The sequence below is a fragment of the Bufo bufo genome, chromosome 1, assembly GCF_905171765.1.
Source record: "Bufo bufo chromosome 1, aBufBuf1.1, whole genome shotgun sequence".
NCBI classification, from domain to species: Eukaryota; Metazoa; Chordata; class Amphibia; order Anura; family Bufonidae; genus Bufo; species Bufo bufo.
The window spans coordinates 34779718-34785924 of NC_053389.1; the positions used below are offsets into that span (position 1 = coordinate 34779718).

At 42.1% G+C, this 6207-nt stretch overlaps 1 long non-coding RNA gene across 1 annotated transcript; it reads left to right on the forward strand.

The window, feature by feature from the left end:
* Nucleotides 1-2400: 2400 nt before the first annotated feature.
* Nucleotides 2401-5245, forward strand: LOC120993209. The gene is made up of 2 exons (XR_005777165.1): nucleotides 2401-2507; nucleotides 4814-5245. It is a non-coding gene; the product is annotated as an uncharacterized LOC120993209 (long non-coding RNA).
* The last annotated feature ends 962 nt before the right edge of the window (nucleotides 5246-6207 follow it).

Here is a 6207-nt window from a genome sequence, read left to right on the forward strand (position 1 = left end):
TTCTCCTCAACGCAACTGATGGTCCCAACCCCATTTATAAGGCAAGAAATCCCACTTATTAAACCTGACAGGGCACACCTGTGAAGTGAAAACCATTTCAGGGGACTACCTCTTGAAGCTCATCAAGAGAATGCCAAGAGTGTGCAAAGCAGTAATCAAAGCAAAAGGTGGCTACTTTGAAGAACCTAGAATATGACATATTTTCAGATGTTTCACATGTGTTTGTTATGTATATAATTCCACATGTGTTAATTCATAGTTTTGATGCCTTCAGTGTGAATCTACAATTTTCATAGTCATGAAAATAAAGAAAACTCTTTGAATGAGAAGGTGTGTCCAAACTTTTGGTCTGTACTGTATATCTGAAAACGATGGTGTCTTACTGCAATACCCATCCATGTGAAAGCGCATCCATTATTACTTTTTATATCACTAGTATTTCATTGTCAGTGAGGTCTCTGTAGATAACCAATGAACAGTTTAGATTTCAGACTGTAGCAGCTCTTTCTCTCCCTTTCAGAGCAGGAAGTCTCAGCACAATCTCAAGCACAATTTATCTGATAAACTAAATAACACCAATCAGCTACATACAAAGCTACCCTTGCCTCTGTATGTTTCTGAAGCTGATGTATGTTCCTCAGTGCTGGCTAGGACCAGCAAGTAATACAGCAGTGGCACCAAGTAGATTGTCCTCAAAAGGTGCAACCCACAGAATCATCTCTGTTTGGTGAACCTCACTACATTGTAGCGACATATAATGATGTCCCTTAGGTCAATACCATCTGCTAAAGTGTAAACATAGACCTTTCCATTACAGACTATGGTCGATGTCTGCATCATGATGGGCAATGGTATTGTGGATACCTAGCTATCGTTCAATGTGGGATCCTACGGTTTCCAGACACCATTGTAGTCGCTACCTCACTAGTCCCACTAATTTCTTTCATCTTGTTGCAATGCAGACATCACAATATGCAGTACTAGTTTCTTTATAAACCCTGCAATTGTATATTCTTTGGATTCTTCTGTAGAATGTACAGACCAAGAATTTTTCATTTTTATTTTGTAGGTGTTCTTCTCCCACTAATTGCTGCACAATCAGTCAAACGTAAGGGTTTAACCCGATAAAGACTTGTTCATTGTATTCCGTTTTGTTCCATGTGATATTATACATTATATTATAACTGTTACTATATAAGTCTTAGATTTCACCATACATATTCTCCATATATAGTCCTCGGGTCCTCCTACAGAAACCCAAGGGGAGTGCAGGAGACACTACATTCTCATCTCTGACTTAGCATAAGGGGAAGGTAGAATGGCTGGGTACTCCAAGTATAGGATGTGCCACCAGACACTAATCCGCGGATGGGGTTTCACAATGGAGAGGCCCCAGCTAGTAGCATTACTAAGTTACAAAATCCAAGTGGTCCCCTCACCATGTGAGTGATGTCTAGTGTTGAGTGAATCGGAGTTAACAAACTGGAATTTGATTAAAATTTCAGGAAAAATTTGATTCCCCACAAATCCGAATTTCCTTGCGCTTCGTGGTAACATCTGATTTTGTTTCTAAAATCACTTCTGCACATATTCTAAAGTGAAAATAAGAAGCCAGAGAACAAGGGATCACCCATAATGCCATTCAGCCAGCCAATCAGCAAATAGCCAGCCCATGTGATGTCACAGCCCTATAAAAAGCCTCATCCTGCCTGGTCTCCGCTATTTTACAGTGAACTGAGCATAGGGAGAGACATGACAAGTGCTAGAGAAAGTGTTTTACAAAGCTTTTAATAGTATAATCTAGGATATGGACAGTGTAGGGAGATTGTAGGGAGAGTTTCCAGACACTGTAGATAGAGCATCGGGAGACTACTGGGACAGTGAAGGGACAGTGTAGGGAGATTGCAGCGAGAGTTTTCAGACACTGTAGGGAGAGCATAGGGAGACTACAGCACACTACATGCTCTGTAATCTAAAGGGATCCATAGGATGCAGTTTGCATCAATCCCCTGTGTAGGGCACAGAGATATCTAATTGAACGGTGCCATTTGTTTAATAGATAAGCAATTCTATTACGCATTAAGTCTCCAATTGAGGTGAATAACCTGTGTAATATAGCTGGGGTGTCCACATTGATAGTTGTGTTTTGACAACCGATCCTACTGTTTTGGAATGGTTGACTCAGTCTTCAAAATCATCTAAACTGACATCAGACAACCACCGCCAGGCGTCTGTGGGTTCCTCTGACACCACACTTAGTAGGCATGGCCCAGGAACAAGCTCTGTGCCCTCACCTGTCCTGAACCCGCCTTAGTCTGTTTCTGCTCCTTCTGCTTGGGAAGTGTTGTATGCTGCCGGCTCTGCTCCACTTTTCAGCAAGGAAGAGCTGAATGAGGACAGTCAGCATCTACTGCCCAGCCCAGATTTGGAGGAGAGCTCCGCTGCTTCCTCCTGTAGGCATCCAAGAAGCGACGATGAGAGTTGCGTGGGAGTAGGTGTTGAGAGTGGTAAGGGACGTGGCCATGAGACTGGTGAGGGTGACATAAGTGACGAGCAGACAGTAATGGATGATGATGTAGCCAATCACACGTGGGAGCCAGGTGAAGAGGGGGCTTCATCACCATCAGGGAGTGAGGGTGGCAGCTTGCCCGTGAGACAGTCCCTGACATCTGCCTCCTCTAACAGTGCCTCGTGGCAATAATGGGACAAAAAATTGTTAGTAGCTGCCCTGTCCCACGGTGTCCAGTATATGTACAGGATATGGTGGCTTTATCTGTGTACATTGTATAAACAGGATTATTTATCTGTATAGCATATTATGATATTATTTGTGCATAGTGTATGGGAGAAGCACTATATGGTGGAGTTACTGGTGTGTGCAAGGTTTAACAACATTTTTGGTGTGTAACGTGTAATAGATCATAGTTTTTGGGCATAACATATGATGCTCACGCCTTTATTTCTTGCACGTTATGACAGCAATATCAACTTATACTCTAAAGTCATTATTCCTGAGAAATGGCAATTTTTTCTCATGGAAAACTAAGCATCAGCAGCAAGGAGTTAAAGGTGTTATCCAATCCCTATAATGCCCCCAAAATGTCAGGGCACCACATACAGATAATACTTAGCCCATTCCCGACACCCGCGTCACTGATGCCCACTCGGCCGCCACTGCATCCCCCCCATAGTATAAATGAAAACATCCGGAGACGTGGGGGGCAGTCAATAGCAGGCCACAATGGGAACGAGCCTCCTTAGCATCACGGGTGACGCTAGGGAGGCTCATTTCCTTTGCGGCTGCTATTGGTTGCACCCCCCGAGCATAAGTATTACCTGTATGCGGTGGCCAGGCATTTTTGGGGGCATAATATGGTTTGGATACCCCTTTAACCGTTATGATACCAGAGGTTTTTTCATTTTTTCATTTTCATTTTTCTTCCCTATCTTCCTTGAGCCATAATTTGTTTTATTTTTGAGGTCACATGTCTATATGATGGCTTATTTTTTGCGGGACAAGTTGTACTTTCTAATGCCACCATTTAATATGGCATATAATGTAGTGGGAAGCGGGCAAAAAATTCCAAATGAGGTGAAATTGAAAAAAAAAAAACGCAATTTCTCCACCATTTTACGGGTTTTGTTACTGCAAAGTTCCCTTTGCGGCGAAACTGACCTGTGTCTTTCATTCTCTGGGTTAGTAAGAATACAATGGGGGTGTGGCAGGGGAGGAACCAGGGTAGGTGTTGGAATGGGCCATGAGTGGGCGGAATAAGGGGGCCCAATGATTGCTATGGGGCCCAATGATTTCTATGTATGCACTTTCTGCACCTGGCGACATCACACACCTGGTATCTCAGAGTAGCGCTACCGACGTAGTCCTCTCAATTGTGAAGACCTGGCCGTTGATTACTGTCTGGCGGCACCTGGAGTATCCTCGGATTATACTGTACTTCCAGATTATCAAACCATCCTTGCTCTTTGGTCACTTTCAACTCATTCTATATTCATACTGTACATTGGATGCCTTTAATATATACAGTACAGACCAAAAGTTTGGACACACCATCTCAATCAAAGAGTTTTCTTTATTTTCATGACTATGAAAATTGTAGATTCACACTGAAGGCATCAAAACTATGAATTAACACATCAAGAGAATGCCAAGAGTGTGCAAAGCAGTAATAAAAGCAAAAGGTGGCTACTTTGAAGAACCTAGAATATGACATATTTTCAGTTGTTTCACACTTGTTTGTTACGTATATAATTCCACATGTGTTAATTCATAGTTTTGATGCCTTCATAGTCATGAAAATAAAGAAAACTCTTTGAATGAGAAGGTGTGTCCAAACTTTTGGTCTGTACTGTACATTATTTTGTAAGTTCATAGTTTTTTTTAGGTAAAAAATGTAAACCAGGGCTGAGAAAGTGTCTAAATGAAAGTAAAGAAAAACCCATTAAGTTAGTCAATGCTGTTCTATTCCAGAAATGGGGCTCCGGTATATGCTCCTTCTGTTCCTCTGTGAACCATCCATGGTGATATGCACTGGTGTAGCCATTGACTGACCTCAGCAGTAATATGTGCCCAACCATTATGTGACCGCTAAGCCTCTGTGGTGGCTAAGGGTCTGGACTAGATGACATAACCATGGCTGCTTTCTTTCAAAACCATCCCCTCTCCTGCCATGAGTTGCATCTGGTATTTATCTTCATTGAGCTGAATGGGACTGATACTACAAATATCCCCCGGGAAGGTATAACACTGTTTTTACTTGTTCTTAATTCTTCTTCTTCTTTTTCTTTTCTTTTGTAGTCTTATGTAGAGGAGGCGAAGTATTTGAGTCCTGTACACCAACCTGTGATAACTTGAAGCCTGACTGCCCTAAAGAGAGTTCTCCAGGATGTGTCTGTAGAAGCGGCACTGTAGATAGTGGCTTAGGTGAATGTGTGGAAATAGTAAAGTGTGATTTCTGCAGCGGGAACACAACATATATCCCATGCGGCAGACCCTGCGCCCCTCAACAAATTTGCGCAGCAGTCTGTGTTGAGAAGTGCGTCTGTAAACGCGGCTATGTGTCCCTACCTAACAGCGACAGATGTGTCCTTCGTCGGGATCTCCCTTAAAGTAGATACAACATTTAAACCGTCTCATGTGTGTCTTATTAACAATTGTCAAAATGTTATGTGACCTCATCCAATTATAAGGAGAGGTGTCTGATATAAATAAAGTGATTGCAGACATTGATTTTATCTCTTCACACTGATTCACAAAACGCTCAGCATCTCTGACCAGATCACGGCCACCCAGATTGAAAAGGGCATCTGGTGGACCCCAATGGCGAGTGCATGAGGAGGTAAAGAGAGGTCAAGTGGCCTATAGTGCTGAGGAGAGACAGTGAATGTGCACAGTGGTTCCAGTCCAATCCAGTTCCTTTCAGCAACATCCAAAGTACATATAGTGACTATTACTTTTGAAAGGAGCTATCCAACAAATACAAATGTGGCCCGTTATGTTAAGTATATCAATACAAAAAAAAATAAAAAAAATGCTGCTCTCCAGTGTCATTTTCACTCTTTTTAACTTCTATACTCACATCTCTGCAGCTCTGGTCTGATCCCCTTGTATTTGTGGGCAGCAACTCATCACATGTGATCATCATGCATCTCCCAGGAGTGTATCACAGTTAGCTTCTGTTTACTAGAGATAAGCTAATTCTGTTTACTAGAGATAAGCAAATTATGAACTCGTTGAGATTGAAAACGAGTTCATAAAATTCTACACTTCTCTATATCAAATACATAATCCTGACCGAATACCAGACTCACCAAAACATCTATCGACAATCTCAGAGTTTTTAACTCGAGCAAATCTCCCAAAACTACATCCTGAATCATACCCTTCCTTATTGAAGCCATTTTCACTAGAAGAGGTCCGATCTGCCCTGCGAAGAAGCCCTAAGAGTAAAACCCCAGGCCCAGACGGCTTCCCAACCTCATATTATAATACTTTCTCATGGGTTCTCCTTCCCCATCTGACAGACACATATAATGCTTACCTGTCAGGTACTGAATTACCACAACAATCTTTAGAAGCGTATATCACCCTCATTCACAAAGAGGGAAAAGACCCTACTCAATGTGGCAGCTATAGACCTATTTCGTTATTAAACGTAGACCTGAAGATATATGCTAGCCTCCTCGCTAACA